Raw genomic sequence first — 18,517 nt, 5'->3', positions numbered from 1 at the left:
CACTAAATAACTGAAACTTGATTAAAAAAAGAAACAATACATCACAACAAAAAGGCCAAAATATTAAAGAACATACCTACAATTGTGGATGATGAATCGAAGAAGCAAGAAGCAGACACACCGTGTAGGTATTTAGGGTTTATGAAGAAGTAGATGATCCAAGGGTCAAAAATTTTCTTAGATGATTACCATGAAATTAAAACATATAATTAGCAAAAAAAAAGGATTAATAAACATAAAACACTTGATTGATGCAATTAACTATAAATATAAAAAAAAAAACGGATGAATCTAAACCATACCTTGGATGATCAAACTTGAATCGAAGAGATGGATTGAATCATAAATCACGTTTATGGATTTATGGAAGATCGATTTCTCAGAATCAACTAGAGGGATTTTGGGTTTGTTAGAATTTTGGTAGGTTAAATGCATGTTGAAAAAAAGAGAAAAGGCTGAAGAAAAATAAATTAGAGTTGCAAATTCTTGAGAAAGAGATAGATAATGAATACATAAATATTTTCCAAAAATAAAACTTCACAAGAATAGAGCCCGCCAAAACAACACCAAAAGTAGCCTAATCACATGCAAGTGTCCTAAATCCATCTTATTTATTATATTACTAGGTTATCACCCGGGACTGCTTCCCGGGTAGTTTAATTTTATTAGTTAATAAACATGTATTTTTATTAAAATGTAACATATTATTTCATTAAACTTTTACATTACATTGAATAATTGTTGTTATATTGGGGCACTTTAGTGAATCGACATTAATAAGAGAAGATCCACTGGGTGAACAAAAATAGAAGCAATCCATGTGTATTAAATGCACATGCAACCTCAGAAAACACTATACATAAAAGGTTTCATTAATACAGTAGCCTAGCGAGAAGCTGAACAAAAAAAAAAAACATACTAACACTAAACAAAAACAAAAAACAGAAATAATACAGCCACCAACACAAGAAACAATTACAATTTTTTTGAAATGGCGACGGAAGCTTTTATTAAAAACGGAAATAACCAGCATAGGAAGCTGCTATCTTGGGCATTACAAATAAAGAGGAAACTGAAGGAAACATAAACAGAACTACAATCTTGAAATGTCATATTACCCCTCTAGTCTAAAGCTTCGCCATTTGTTCTAGTTTATGCCAATTCATTTTGATCTATGTTTAAAGAAATCTTTTTTGTACGATGGTACATTAATGGAAATCGTTCTTTTAGCGGTTCGCCATTGATCCACAAGTCTGTCCAAAACATAGTTTTATTTCTTTTCCCCACACTACATACCAGATACATGAATATAGAAAGCAACATTGAATACTCGAATATAGAAAGCAATAAAGAAAAAAATAACAATGAGATACATGAATATAGAAAGGAATGTCTTGAAAATTACAAAAGTAACATGGAACACATAAGCAAATTTAGACAATAAAATTCTTACCAAATGTAAATATTCGATGTTTGAAAAGAATATAAGCAATTAAATGTAAAGAATGATTAGTGTTAAATGTAAATATTAGTGTTTATCACTATATATAAGGTGTGTTTAAATTTTATTTTTTTTGGGTATTGATATTTAAAAAGGTAAAAAAGGTATATTAATTCTTTGTCGGACATTTAAATTTTATTCAACAAAACTATATATACATATATATATATATATATAGGGGAGGGTTATCTTGAGAACGCTAAATATTGCGAGAACCGTGAGAACGAATGAAAAAACCAATCAAAACCAATTTTTTTAATACAAACCTCATTGTAATTAAGATACAACATCAAAAAAAGAATTTACAACATCAAATAATTCATTTCTCCTTTTAAAATCACTCTTTTTTGATTTTTTACACATGTGTAAATATAACAGATTTACACATGTGTAAATGGCAAACTTACACATGTGTACATTTTCTTTATTTACGAATTCACGTAAATTTAAACGTGTAAATTAAATTTCTAACATGGTATTCGAGTAATAATGATAAGTGTAGAAAAAAATTTTGAATTTGAATTGTTTTTGACCAAGTTCTTGCGGTTTTTTCATTTGTTCTCACGGTTCTCACAATATTTAGCGTTCTCATTTAAACTCTCCCCTATATATATATATATATATATATATATATATATATATATATATATATAGGGGAAGGTTCAAATGAAAACCGCTAGAGTTATTGTGAAAACTCGAAAACTAATTAAAAAAACCAAAAAAACATACAAATTTTTTTTGCAAACCAAATTTCGCAGGTTTTTTTATATAATTTTTTTTTTGTGTAGTGCACATGTGTATCATTACACATGTGCACTACACAAATTTTTTTTTTTTTGAAAAAAAGTTTTTTTTATATATAAAAACCAGCGATTTTTATAAAAAAAATTGAAAAAAAAATTGTATGTTTTTTAGGCTTTTTTTAGTTAGTTTTCGAGTTTTTACAATAAAAGTGGTTTTCATTTGAACCATCCCCTATATATATATATATATATATATATATATATATATATATATATATATATATATATTATATAATGAAAAATGTGTGACGAATATACTAATCACAAAATAAGAGAAAGAAAACAAAGTTATCACCCGTGAATACTCTCGGGTTGTAAATAACGAATGTAATAATTTAATTAAAATGTACGATGTGGGGAAAATAGTTATATTTATAAATTAAAGAAATACTAACTATTGAAATGTTAATATTAATATTATTATGTTATAAAAGAAAACGATATAATTCATAAATTTATAAACATTTATAGTTTAAGTCGAATACATAACATATGTCATTGACCAGTGTACTACATTGGTGTGCACTACATTGGTTGAATCACAATTCCAATGTCAAATAAAAAAATGTTCATGTTATGGTCTAACTTTCGTCCCTTTCATTGTTAGATATTTATCTATTATTCCCAATTTAACCTGTTAAAATAGAGCACAATCCAATCAAACACAATAAAACGGGTCAAACGGCCACCTCTACATGTATCTATTATTACCCAATCCACTCATGTATTTCCACCCACGTGTTGTTGCACATTAAATGAAATAGCTGGTTAATTTTGCATGACGTGTTCGGAAGCTTCAGAAGATTATATTGTTGTTATAAAGTCCATTAAATAAATACAAATATAAAACTTGGTATATGTTTTCACTATCAAATACACATGTATAATAGATAATAGATCTCAAAATCATAGTATCCCTATTCCACTAATCAACACTTAGTATCAAATTTTAAGGTCACATAGTTACCCGTCTTCACATGTATTAACGCTAACACCTTGTCCATGTATCAATCACTTATTGCCAATGGTAACTGCAATAATTAAAAGTAATGAGAGATTAAAAGTATGCATATTAACTCACTACAGGAAACATCTCTATCCACCACTAAAGTTCCTCCGGTACCTCCAGTTATTCTCTATACTCCCGTGAGCTGATCCAAAGATACGATAACGCCTTTATTTCACCCATTAACCTCGACACTTGTGGTTGTTTATTTCTGAAAATTAGTTCGTTTCTTGCAATGCCCAACAAACCGTAGCCAGTACCACATAAAACACATTTTTCTGCAGCCTCGATGTTTCAAATCCTAGATTTTCATGTAAATATATATTCACATAAATAGATATAATGTTATATTACATGTGGTTTTTATGGATTATTATGGCATATAGCATTTGTCATAAGTGATCAACTGAAGCAATCCAGCATACCCGAATCGCATTTGTTATGAAAAAAAGATCAAACAAACCAACTGTGAACAAAGGCAAGCCAACATACCCGAATCGCATGAGTTTCCGCCATTTGCATTAGTAACAGGGAACTCTCTTTGCATTTTAGGATTTCTCCAAAACGATCGTTTCCACCAAATTTCAAACCCTTTTTGTATATATGGGCAATCGTCACCCGAGTTCAAAAACCGGTCAAACCAAGAAAGAACACATAGTACGTGAGCCATTATAAACAGTAAAAGTGTGCTCTTTTACCCCGATATTTTATATTCGTAACTGAACCCTATCCATAGGGAATGGATGGGGTATACATTTTTAACTTAATACCCGTACGTGGAATTGTACCCGAAAATACCCGAAACCGGTTATACCATATACCCAATATCATGATAGAATACCCAAAACTTTAAAGTATATCTCCATGTTTACTTTACAACTTTTATATTTGGTTTTTTTCTTCAAACTTTCGATATACTTCGGTGATAAACGGTACTGAGCGGACTGTAGACTTTGTCGGTGGTCTAGAGTCGGTTTAGGGACGGATTGTTCACCGATTAAGACGATCACGGGATGGATTCCGGCATAAACCCGTCACTAGTAGACAAACGGGTCGGACAGGGTGATTCCCGACCGGTCAGAATGTCTGTGAAATGATAAGTTACTGTTGCCGCAGTCTGTACCGTGACGTCACCATTAATTTTCAAACTTAGAATTTTTGTCAAAATTGGTAAACTATCAAAACTTGGAAGTCTGAACGAATGGCAACTCGATCGGACAGCCGTCCGATCGAGCAGCCGCCCGATTGGAACGACCAGGTTATCCGCACACGGACCAAGTGGCAATCCGATCGGATTACCATCCGACCGGACAACCACCTAGTCTCTTTTATTATAAACTTCACTCAAGTGGCAACCCGATCGGATAGCCATCCGATCAGGCAACCCTCCCATCTCTTCATCAAGGTGTGTCGTCCGATCGATCGACAATCCGATCGGATAACCATCTGATCGAACAACCATTCGATCCAATGACCAACTAGACACTTTAGGCAACCTCGTTATTCTGCCCGACTCTTATCCTATTGTAATCTAATCAGGTTAACTCTAAAAGAGCTCCCTTTGATCCAATAACAGTTGCGACTGTTAAGCAATCACCGTGAGTATACTCGATCCCCTTTTTACTTTTAAACTTTGGGGGTGTAACATGTATTCTATTAAACTACATACTTTTGGCAATCTAAACTCTATCCTATGTGTTGTGAAAAACTTGTGCATTCTAGTATTCTATTTGTGCTATGTGACGTTTAATCCAGGGTGTTTAGTTCCGCCTTAACAATAGTAGCGCTATAGGGGGTGCACCTCTCCCATTATTCTTCGGGGGTACTGTTAGGAGGATTCTAGTTTGCCTTGAGTCTTAGGTAAACACTAAAGCATCGGGATACTTGGGCTATCACTGCGTGGACTGCGACACTAGCACGGGTGAAACTATTTTTATTAGTTACACTATGGATATGAGTTGTTTTAATCTATTATTCTATTATCAAACTTGTATACTCGCCAATACTTTTGTATTAATATTTTAATACATGTTGCAGGTTGATAGGTAGATATGGAACATGGAAATCAAGCTAGGGGAATGCCTAGAAACGTCACTCTAGCTAATTTAGTCTTTTGAACAATTTGAACAATTATGATATGGGTTTTGTAAAATGATTTTTGGTGATGTCGAATTCTAGATAATTATGCATGAAATCTACTTAATTTATATTGCAACAATAGTGTTATGGAATTCTCATGAGCAATCTGAACGCCTAGTGCTCGCACCCCGATGTTTCCGCCATCGGTTGGGGTGTGACAAAGATTAGCCCGAATCTACACCGATGAGATCATTTGTCGACATGGGACGCCTTGCTACATCATCTCTGACCGTGATGCTCGGTTTACCTCGCGTCTGTGGGAAACGTTTCAAGCGGCTCTCGGTACTACGCTTAATCTAAGTACCGCATTCCACCCTAAAACCGACGGTCAGACTGAAAGAACGATTTGGACCCTTGAAGACATGCTCCGTTCGTGTGTCATGGATTTCAGTGGTAGTTGGGACGCTTACCTAACGTTATTTGAATTCTCGTATAATAATGATGTGCGTGAAGTGTGTGATATTTTAGGTATATATTTTAAGCCCTTTTTACACTTTTTAGCCAAGTTTTAAATTTATAAAAACACGATATTTACTAACACTAAGCACACATATGGGCAAGTGCACCCATCGTGGACGTAGTATAGTGTTGGTAAGATACCGAGGTCGTGCAAGGACACAAGAGCTTTTAGTACCGATTTATCCTCAACGTCTAATCAAATCAAAATGTTAGAAAAGATTTTTAAACTAAGAAAATAAAACTAACTAAATGCTGAAAAATAAAAATAAAAATAAAAACAGATAGACAAGATGAATCACTTGGATCCGACTCGTGTATTAGTATAACCTTTGATTATTTTCGCACTTTTGCACTTGTTTAAGAGATTATCTTAGTTATTGTAGTAGGCCCCTCTTTTGAAGGCGACGTTACCCTCAACCCAGTAGTTTGAGTCAGCAAGGATACAATCCTAAAGGGTCGGATTATTGAAAGATAATGAATTAAGTTATTAATGCAAATTATGGTAGGCCCCTCTTTTGGAGGTGACGTTACCCTCGACTAAGTAGTCTGAGTCAGCAGGGATACAGTCCTAATTAGTCGGGTTATAGTATTAATAGTAGTTAACTTATGAGGGGGTCAAAGAGTTTGGATCCCCGCAATCCAATACCTTTGGGTATTGAAGGAGATCCTACTAAATTTGACCCAGGTCCCTTGCAGGACCTCTAAACGCTGAACAAGGGCAAGACCCTTACCAAACCGTTCCCTTAACCCCCGACCAGGTAGCCAACTTACCTCCATATAGACTGTGGAGATATGAATGGTGAAAATCTTTTATTTTATATAGACAGTAAAATAATTCCAAGACACCACGGACAAACGATAAGGAAAAGTCACCTTCAACATAAGCAACTAGTTATTAAAGTCATTAATACAAAACCAAATAAAAAGTGCAAAAGATTAAAAATAAAAAGTATTATACTAAACACTTGTCTTCACCAAGTGATGTAAGAGACTTAGGCAAACATAGCCTGGATTATCAAGAACTCTTACAATCAATCTTGGATCCCGAGACGACTCACACACTCTATGATGGACAATGGATGATGGTGGTGGATGATGGTGTTGTGATGGTGGTGGGTGGTGGATGAAGTGTGAGAGAGGTGGTGTGCCAAGGGATGAGTTGCAATGAAGCCAAGCACTCCTATTTATAGGCTGAACAGAGGCCTGGGCACGGCCCCGTGTCCGCTGGGCACGGCCCCGTGCCTGTCTGACACTCTCTCTCCTCATTAATTGTAATTCGCAATTACAATTAATGCGCCTGCTGTACTTTGGGCATGCCCCCATGTTCACTAGGCACGCCCCCGTGGTGAGCAATAGAAGCTTCTACAGGTTTGTCTTTTCTGCTGCTTCTTGGGCACGGCCCCGTGCTCGCTGAGCACTGGGCGTGTTCAATCTTCTGCCTTCTCTGTTTTGCTTGGGAAGATGCTGTTGAGGGGTCGGGCAATCCACTTTTGTTCCTTTTCTTGTATTTATGCTAGATTTAGCTGTCTTTTTGCTTCTTTTGTTAATTTGAGCTCATTTAATCCTGAAAATACAAAAGGAAGACAAAAACACACTTTTTCCAACATTAGTACTTAAAAAGGGTTAGCTTTATGCCTCATTTGATGTAATTTATATGTTGCATTTTACACACATCAAATATCCCCACACTTGAACTTTTGCTTGTCCTCAAGCAAAACTCTTTAATATGTGGCTTACACTCCCAAATGGAATGGGTAGAAGAGAAGGTTTTGGCTTGTCATAGAGTGTCGGGAATCCAAGATCTTTATTGGGTTTTATTTTTATTTATTTACAATCCTATTCGTCATGATTTATTAAAAACTTTTCATAAGGTAAATTATTTATTAAAGCATAACATGCCTTTTTAAAATTCCATTTATATACAAGTTCACATACCTCACAGGAGAAATCACTCACACTCGGTTGAAGGTGTATTTTTAGAATTTCCAACTTAAACTTTAGACAAGTAAAGGAAAAAAAATGATTTTTTTTTGAAAAAATTTGGGGTGATTAGCGGTTCCAATAAAGTTTTGTGTAAGGCTTGTTATTAGGACTTGCAAAATTCAAGGTTTTAGCATCCCCCCAGACTTAAATTACACATTGTCCTCAATGTGTCCCAAAAATAAATTTTTAGGTTGATTGAATGTGCAAAATGGTGTTAAAAGCAAAATTTTTATGTTACTGGCAGTCTGGACACAGCCCCGTGGGGACCGGGCACGGCCCTGTGTTCAGGTGCCAGTAACGATAATTAAAAGAATGAAACAGAAGCCTGGACACGGGGGGCATGTCCGGTGAACACGGCCCGTGTCCAGTTACCTGAACTGGGCATTTGTCTGCAGGGTGTTCAGCACGGGGCCGTGTTTGCTGGGCACGACCCGTGCTGAACTTACTGTAATGGAGAAAGTGTTGTCGGGTGGCCTTGTTTTTGTGCATGGGGCCATTTTTCTCGTTTCCCTATTCATCCTTCACCGTCATAAGTGTGTTTTATTCGTTATGACATCAATCAAACTTTAAAACCATCGTTCCATTAAAATCATAGAGAGATCTTACATAACGTTCCTAAAAAGAAAAATAAAAATAAAAGAAAAATCTTAACTAATTAGATCAGGAGGTGCACAAAGTTATCATAAAGAGTTCTACTATTTGTTAGGAAAATTTCGGGAATAGTTTCCCGGTGTAGTAGTACTCTCGGCCGATGGTCTTCTTCCTAGATGTTGTTAAAGCCATTCTTCTATCTCCCTTGGGAGGAAGAAGGCGGCTTCACTCTCCTCAACATTATGTGGAGGAGGGGGAACAACCACCGGGACTCCTTGCACTATCTCTTGCGGAGGCTCCGGGTGTATGGCGTACCATTCGGCGGGTATGATAACTTCGGGGACCACGTTCCATGCCCTTTGGGTTATTATAGGTACCAAAGGAGGAGAAGCGAGGAGGTTTAACCTCTGGTGTAAGAGGTTTACCTCTCGGAGACATCCTTCCAGTCCCACCGTTAGATGGTTGATACGGTCGACCAATGCTTCCTCCACCCCCGTCATTTCATCAATAGCCTCTCTTAGGGCGTAAACGTAATTTACAAGAGAGTCTTCTGCCGTTGATGATCTCCTCCCTTGTCGGTTATTTCTTGACGAAGATGCTCCGCTAGTTCTGCTTGCCATTTCTGGGAAATAGACCGAAGAGAGTTCAATTTTCATGAAACAGAACCTCGGACACGGCCCCGTGCTTACTGAGCACGGCCCCGTGTCCAGTTGTCTGCAGGTTTTGAGATCAAGGAATCTTGGAGTTTTAAATTATTTTTATGGTTTTTATCCGAGTTTTAAGCAAAGATAATTTAAAACAAAGTTATATAACTTACTTTGAGTAAGATCCCTTGGATAACAACCTTACAAACTTTACACCAGAGGTTGGAATCATGGAGTTTCCAAGCTTTAGTGGAGGAGATGCTATGAAAAATTGAGAGAGAAAGCAATGAATAGAAGTGGAAAAGACAAGAGGGTTCTTTGGAACCTTCTTTTAGAACTTACCTAGGATAGTATGAGTGAAGATCCCAGGAATCTCTGTCTTTTGGAGTGGTCAAAAAATGAGCAGGAATCAGGCTGTATTTAAAGAAAACGACAGCGCACTGGACACGGCCCCGTGTTGGTTGGACACGGCCCCGTGTGCAGATAAAATCCTGACACATTTTGTCCGTATTCTGACAAAATCAGTAGAGAATCTTTTAGGTGGGCACAGGGGCGTGCTGACCTGGACACGGCCCCGTGTCTGGAAGCTGTCTTATGGAGTTTCTTTAATTTCTAAGGAACTTATTGATATCGGGTGGTTCCTTACTGGTTGGAACAACTCCAAAGTGCCTAAGATAGCTTAATTGTCCTAGACTAAGGCGAGAACCCAAGAGGTTATCGGTGAGGGTAATTCCTACTTTTATTCTAGGTGGACAAGTCCAACCCTTTTCCGGGCTCTCGTTAAAGAAGGTATATGCCGAATCGCTCAGGTCTATGTATGCACCGAACGAAGTCGATGGAGAGTCCTTCACGGCACAATTGGCACAGGGACGACTATCGTCCAAGTCTTCGCTAGAACTGAAGGTATTTTTGGAAGCAACGAGGTTGTCGGAATGCGACCCCAACATTTCTTCATGGTCGTCGTCTTGGGATGGATTAATGAAATCCTTCCTAAGCTCTTTTAACCAATTTAAAATTAGATTTTCTAGTTGAAATAACTCGTCAAGGAGCATTTCTCCTAGAATATCTGGTTGAGCGCATTCGAGGGAGAGATAGTGATTATTTTTACTTTCGCCCCTCTTAAGGTTATAGGGAGACGGTGGGTCTATATAGTGGGGCTTGTAATTTAGAAAGTAACATTCTAATTCTTTATGTTTGCCTCTACATAATTGACACCAGGTACCATAAGAGTGCCGAAAGTAAAAAGAATTACTATCACTCATGTTTGTGTCAGAAATTACCAACCGCCGGTATCTAACGGTTCTGTTTTCAGTAACTGAATCTTGGGCACGGGGGCGTGTGGAGTGAGCACGGCCCCGTGTTCAGCTTACTGTCTGACTTAAAACAGGATTGCTAGTTCCAATGATTGGGCACGGGGGCGTGTTCAGCAGGCACGGCCCGTGCTGAGCTCTGCAGAAGCTGAAAAACTAAGAAAATCCTAAAAATTTTAAAAGAAAATAAAAAAATGATTAGGCCGTTGATTCCTAACTTTCTTAAAATCCTTGTGTCCCCGGCAACGGCGCCAAAAACTTGATGTGCGTCAAGTGTGTTATATTTTAGGTATATATTTTAAGTCCTTTTTACACTTTTTAGCCAAGTTTTAAATATATAAAAACACGATATTTACTAACACTAAACACACATATGGGCAAGTGCACCCATCGTGGACGTAGTATAGTGTTGGTAAGATACCGAGGTCGTCCAAGGACACAAGAGCTTTTAGTACCGGTTTATCCTCAACGTCTAATCAAATCAAAATGTTAGAAAAGATTTCTAAACTAAGAAAATAAAACTAACTAAATGCTGAAAAATAAAAATAAAAATAAAAACAGATAGACAAGATGAATCACTTGGATTCGACTCGTGTATTAGTATAACCTTTGATTATTTTCGCACTTTTGCACTTGTTTAAGAGATTATCTTAGTTATTGTAGTAGGCCCCTCTTTTGAAGGCGACGTTACCCTCAACCCAGTAGTTTGAGTCAGCAAGGATACAATCCTAAAGGGTCGGATTATTGAAAGATAATGAATTAAGTTATTAATGCAAATTATGGTAGGCCCCTCTTTTGGAGGTGACGTTACCCTCGACTAAGTAGTCTGAGTCAGCAGGGATACAGTCCTAAATAGCCGGGTTATAGTATTAATAGTAGTTAACTTATGAGGGGGTCAAAGAGTTTGGATCCCCGCCATCCAATACCTTTGGGTATTGAAGGAGATCCTACTAAATTTGACCCAGGTCCCTTGCAGGACCTCTAAACGCTGAACAAGGGCAAGACCCTTACCAAACCGTTCCCTTAACCCCCGACCAGGTAGCCAACTTACCTCCATATAGACCGTGGAGATATGAATGGTAAAAATCTTTTATTTTATATAGACAGTAAAATAATGCCAAGACACCACGGACAAACGATAAGGAAAAGTCACCTTCAACATAAGCAACTAGTTATTAAAGTCATTAATACAAAACCAAATAAAAAGTGCAAAAGATTAAAAATAAAAGTATTATACTAAACACTTGTCTTCACCAAGTGATGTAAGAGACTTAGGCAAACATGGCCTTGATTGTCAAGAACTCTTACAATCAATCTTGGATCCCGAGACGACTCACACACTCTATGATGGACAATGGATGATGGTGGTGGATGATGGTGTTGTGATGGTGGTGGGTGGTGGATGAAGTGTGAGAGAGGTGGTGTGCCAAGGGATGAGTTGCAAGGAAGCCAAGCACTCCTATTTATAGGCTGAACAGAGGCCTGGGCACGGCCCTGTGTCCGCTGGGCACGACCCCGTGCCTGTCTGACACTCTCTCTCCTCATTAATTGTAATTCTCAATTACAATTAATGCGCCTGCTGTACTTTGGGCACGCCCCCGTGTTCACTGGGCACGCCCCCATGGTGAGCAATAGAAGCTTCTACAGGTTTGTCTTTTCTGCTGCTTCTTGGGCACGGCCCCGTGCTCGCTGAGCATGGGGCGTGTTCAGTCTTCTGCCTTCTCTGTTTTGCTTGGGAAGATGCTGTTGAGGGGTCGGGCAATCCACTTTTGTTCCTTTTCTTGTATTTATGCTAGATTTAGCTGTCTTTTTGCTTCTTTTGTTAATTTGAGCTCATTTAATCCTGAAAATACAAAAGGAAGACAAAAACACACTTTTTCCAACATTAGTACTTAAAAAGGGTTAGTTTTATGCCTCATTTGATGTAATTTATATGTTGCATTTTACACACATCAAATAACAGTTATCATTCCAGCATACAAATGGCACAGTTCGAGGCTTTATACAGAAGAAAATGTCGCTCGCCTATTGTATGGCACGAGATCGGGCAGTCGCAATTAACCGGTCCTGAGCTACTGCAAGAAACGACTGACAAAATTCTCCAAATTCGAGACAACCTGCTGAAGCTTAGAGTCGTCAGAAAAGTTATGCCGATAGACGACGCAAGCCCCTTGAATTTGACGTTGGCGACCATGTACTCCTAAAGGTATCACCTTGGAAGGGTGTGGTCAGTTTCGGCAAGAAAGGAAAGCTCGCGCCTCGATATGTTGGACTTTTTAAGATTCTGGAAAGGATCGAAAAAGTAGCCTACAGACTCGAACTACCGGAGGAACTTAACAACGTTCACCCGACTTTCCATGTTTCAAACCTCAGAAAGTGCCTGGCTGAGAATGATTTGTATGTACCTTTTGATGATCTTCAAGTAAACGAAACACTACACTTCATGGAGAAGCCTGTCGAGATCATGGATCGCCAAACCAAGCAGCTCAGACGCTCGCGCATTCCCATTGTGAAGGTTCGATGGGAAGGCAAACGAGGTGCAGAGTTCACTTGGGAACTCGAAAGCGACATGAAGGCAAAGTACCCGCAGTTGTTTGTTACGACTGAAGCCTAATTTCGGGACGAAATTCCCTAAACAAGGGGAGGCTGTAACACCCCGTGTTTCGAAAGTCAAAGTCAAGATTGAAGTCAAAGGAAGAAAAGATTGCTAATTGCGATCTATCACTCCTTGCTCAATTCCTGTTTTGACTTCTTTGACTAGTAGTTAGTCTTTTATGCTTTTACGTTAGTTGTATTATGTGGAATAATTATTAATAATCGAGGTTTAAACAATGTTTATCGCATGTTTTATCGCTTTATTGCTTATCGCAATCGCGCTCGCAACTCGAATTATGCGTTCTGGATATTGTTTTATGTGTGTGTGCCTTTATGTGTTATTTGTGCATGTTTATTTATGTTATGATGTGGTGATTAATCGAAACGCAATCGCAACTCAATCGCAATCGAATCGCAATCGCTAAACGCAAGTGAATTAGGATGATTATATGTTAGATATAGTAGTTGGGATTAAAACTAATTCTAATAGGAAACTCTATCGCATCGCAACGCTCAACAAGCGAATTCAAACCGCAAAACTCGCCGCGCCGCGCACTAGAATCGAGTGGTCAGCCGACCGAGCTGCCACCCGATTGGGCTGCCACTCGATCGACCAGCCCTCTTTCCCCCTTTCCATTTATAGAAACCCTATAAATACCCAATATGTCAACATCATTTGATGTTGACAGCTCTCTCTCTGCCCTACTCGCTCCAGCCCGCTTTTCTTCAGATTTCTCGCGATTCTTGTAAGTTTTCAAACTAAATCTTGTACTTTCTTGATCTACACGCACTCCTACACCTTTCTATCTTTTAAATTTTAACTTTTAACCATGAAATCACTAGATATGAGGTGTTCTAGGATGATGTCATCATGGTGTTCTTGAGAACTTCATGATTTGACTTCAATCCACCAAGAACAACTTAGATCTGAACGATTTCCACATAAATAACCAAAGATCTTTCATAGATCTGAACATATTCATGGTGAAAAGGAATGAAAGATGGTTTTCCAACCTTCTTTCAACTCTTTTACACTCAATGCACTCAAAACCGATAGAATCGGAGCTTGTTCTAACTTTCTACTCCTTCTTGTTGATGTGTTGGTTCAAGATCTAGATCCTATCCACGAGAATACCGATTTCGGGTTAAGCATGAACCACCGTCACGAACCGGTGAACGGGTCGGATTTGGGTGATTCCTGTCCGATCGGGTCACAAGGATCTTGATGAGATTCTGTTGCTTAGCACGAAGTCACAACGTCTCGAGAAAATGCAAACTACCAAAACAGCCAAGTGAAGAAGACGATTGCCGTCCGATCGGATTGCTGTCCGATCGGATTGCCACTCGACTGGATAGTCACCCGATCGAATTGCACCTTGGGTCCCACACTTAACTCTTATTTCAATATTTGAGGTTCTGAACATTGAATGGATTGTCACCCGACCGGATTGTCACCCGACCGGATTGCCACCCGACTGTTATGGGTCATTTTCTGAGTATACATATCCTGACTAATATCGCGCTTTTAATTGTTTATTTGTGATCAGGATACTGGATGGGGATATTGTTAACATCCTGGGCGATATCCTAAGATTGAGTCTATATATATATATATATATATATATATATATATATATATATATATATATATATATATATATATATATATATATATATATACATATATATATATATATATATATATATATATATATATATATATATAATTAAACACGTGCAGGTTAATGGCTGTAAGTTACTAACGGTCATCAGGACTTCTTCTCCTCAAGACTCGGGCGTATTTGTTATAAGGAAGCCGTTGAACCCGAAAGACTTGGTCCTCAACGTTCGAGTAGGAATATTCGCTGGATCCCGGAAGTTTAGGATAGTTTGTTACATTATCTTTACTATAAATAGATGGGGGCAGATCAGTTTAAGGCACACAATTTTACACTTACACTCTCGAACACTTTTACTCTCTAGCTCACCGCAAACACCACACTCAAACACTTGTATTCAAATTACATTGTAACACATAGTCGATCCGCACCACATCCTGCACTATATCCTGATATTTGAAGCAATAAGAAGAACAAGGCAGCTGCGATTGTCAGCTCCCGAGGTTTTATGCCGGCGATCTAGATTGATCAAGGGCTTTCCTCGTACATCACGTGTCAACCTTTACTTTTTTGCTCATTGTTTGATCATTGATACAGCTCTATATCCCGGGCTGTATCCTGAAACTGTTTTCATATCCAATTTGGCCAATACATTTTTCACATATAATTTTAGCACACTACCTCACCTAACTAATTTGATCACTTAATTGCTTAGGTAATTTTTGACCAAAACAATTTGGCGCCCACCGTGGGGCAAGTGGTGCTACTTTTACTAAAAATCTTTGTAAAATCATTAATCGGTTTTCTATTTTCAAAATTTTTTGCCACATTGTTTACAATGGCCTCCAGATCAAACATGAGCTCTTCCACTATGTCTGCTACGACCTCTGCTACTACTAGTTCGGTGCTTCCACCACCTCCTCTAAGGATGCCGTTTTCTTCACAATCTCAAGATGTTATCCCTACTCGGAGTGTCCAGGGATCTGCTCCCGTTTTAGCCTCTAACAATGAAATTTTGACTTTATTTGGAAGTGTGCAGGAACAAATGAGGCAGCAATAGGAGACTAATCAAATGCTGTTAAGAGAAATACAACTCTTAAAAGCTAGCTCGAGCAGACTTGTTGTGGAAACTGTCACTCCTATACAGCCCAGGGCTTTGAACTTCAGTTCCGCAGTTTACACTGAGGATAATAGGGGGAATATCGTCTCAAGCCATTCTCAGAATCATACCCCTGAGATACCCTCTTCGGTCAGGATATCGACTGTGAGAAGTTCAGGATATGCTTCAGGATATGGCCAAAATCCTCAGAACGGTAATGGGTCAAATAATAATACTCTTGCTACTAACAACAATGGCTCTTTGCAGTATGCAGGTATGACGTCAACATTTACCAGGGAGCTCCAGAAATTGAAGGACATGATATCCAGTGTACCTGGAGTGGTCTAGCCAATTCCGGAAGTATCCCAAGACAGCCATAGGATATCCCGCTTTGCATATCCTATCTGTGATGCTGAAATCCCAAAAAGATTTCAAACTCCAACATGAAGCTGTATGATGGGACTACGGATCCTGAAGAGCATATTGCCCAGTATAGGGAAAGAATGGAGATTAACCGTATCCCTCCGGAGCTCAAGGAAGCATGCTTATGCAAGGGATTTGGTTCTACTCTGACAGGATCAGCCTTAAAATGGCTGTTAAACGTTCCTCCTCACTCAATTACTTCGTTTGCTCATTTGGTTAATTTATTTAACAGTCAATTTTCTTGTAGTCGGAGTTTTGAGAAACTAACCAGTGATCTTTACAGGATAACTCAAGGGCCTCAGGAATCCTTGAGGGATTATGTGAACAAATTCAGTCGAGAATCCTTGGATATCCCACATCTTGATGTTGCAACAGCTGTGCAAGCTTTTAAGATGGGGTTACAAAAGGATTCTCAGTTTTATCAGGATCTTGAAATGAATCCCTGCAGGAATCTCGACGAAGCTCGTAACAGGGCTTTGAGATATATCCGTTAGGAAGATGACAAGAAGATGTAGGAGAGGATGAATTCTACCTCAACCTATGAATCAACTAACAGGAAATCAGAAACCTCATATAAGCCATATCGCTCCAAGCCATATGGCAGAAATGATAACAAGAAAGTGAATGCTGTTGAAGACGAGGATCCTGAAGAATATCCTGACTTATCTGAATACTGCTTTTCTGTTAATATACCTGAGTTAATGTATGCTATGCAGGGTTTAGAGGACAAAGCTAGATGGCCTCGAAAGAACCAGCAGAAAGCTGATTGGAAGGATAAATCCAAATGGTGTGCCTTCCACGAAGACTTCGGACATATAACCGAGGATTGCATTGCTCTAAGGAAAGAGATAAGTTACCTGTTAAGCAAGGGGTATCTGAAGGACTTGCTGGGAAAAAAGAAGAATAAAGGGCAGGATCCTGAGAAGGATCCTGAACGAGCAGCATCACCCCCAGCAGATGCCAAGATAATTAACTTTATTTCAGGAGGATCCGATATTTGTGGAACTTTGTATTCGGCGGCCAAGAGACATGCAAAGGAAGCTAAGAGTGAGAGGGGAGACAGACCAGTCAGGATGACTACCCTCACAACTGATAAAATGATCACTTTCGATAGTGATGACAGGGATACTGTTCAGGATCCTCACCATGATGCTTTGGTAATAACATTATATGTGGCTAACCATTTTGTACGCAGGATATTGGTAGACAACGGTAGTTCTGTCAATATAATTCAGCTGGAAACATTGAAGAGGATGAATGTATCTCCGATGGACATTACTTCGAAGTCCACTGTGCTCGTTGGTTTCAGTGGAGAAGCTAGGAATACCGTAGGGGAGATAAAGTTACCAGTATATGTTGAAGGGGTCAACTCCATACAACGCTTCTGCGTGATGGACTCCTTATCTTGCTATAACATCATACTGGGAAGACCATGGATTCACGATATGAAGGCTGTGCCATCAACATATCACCAATGCATCAAGATCCCTACCCCTTGGGGAGTTGTCAAGGTTGAAAGTGATCAGCAGGAAGCGAAAGAATGCTACTCATCCTCGATGAAATCCTCAACTAAGCCTAGTGCAGCATAGCAATTAAAGATGCGGGCCCAGGATATCATGGAGGATTCGGAGCAGGATGTGAAGAAAATTATCCTGAATCAGGATAATCCTGATATCTCGGTGCTCGTAGGAACCAATATCCCTCAGGATATTGAAGAGCAGTTAACTAACTTTTTGAAATGCAGGATGTCAACATTTGCATGGAAGCATGAGGATATGACAGGCATATCCAAAGACATTATCACTCATAAGCTTGGAATTGACAAATCATTCAAGCCTGTTCAGCAAAAAAGAAGAAAATTTGCTCCTGAGCGGAATAAGATTATCCAAGAGGAAGTTGAAAGATTGTTGAAGTCCAGGATGATCAGAGAAGTCAAGTTTCCAAGATGGCTAGCAAACGTAGTTGTGGTACAGAAGAAAAACGGGAAATGGAGAGTCTGTGTAGACTACACGGACTTGAACAAGGCTTGTCCTAAAGACCCATTTCCTCTCCCTCATATCGATGCAATGGTGGATGCTACTGCTGGACATGAAATGTTAACGTTCATGGACGCATCCTCAGGATTTCAACAGATTCAAATGGAGCCTTGGGATCAGGAGGATACTGCTTTCATGACACCAACAGGTATATATTGCTATACTGCTATGCCTTTTGGTTTGAAAAATGCAGGTGCAACATACCAGAGATTAGTAAACATGATGTTCAAAGATAAGCTGGGGGACACCATGGAGGTATATATCGATGATATGGTGGTGAAATCTAAAAAGGCTGAGGATCACCTCCAG

This window comes from Helianthus annuus, chromosome 14, assembly GCF_002127325.2.
Source record: "Helianthus annuus cultivar XRQ/B chromosome 14, HanXRQr2.0-SUNRISE, whole genome shotgun sequence".
Classification (NCBI taxonomy): Eukaryota; Viridiplantae; Streptophyta; class Magnoliopsida; order Asterales; family Asteraceae; genus Helianthus; species Helianthus annuus.
This window is presented reverse-complemented; position numbering follows the sequence as displayed.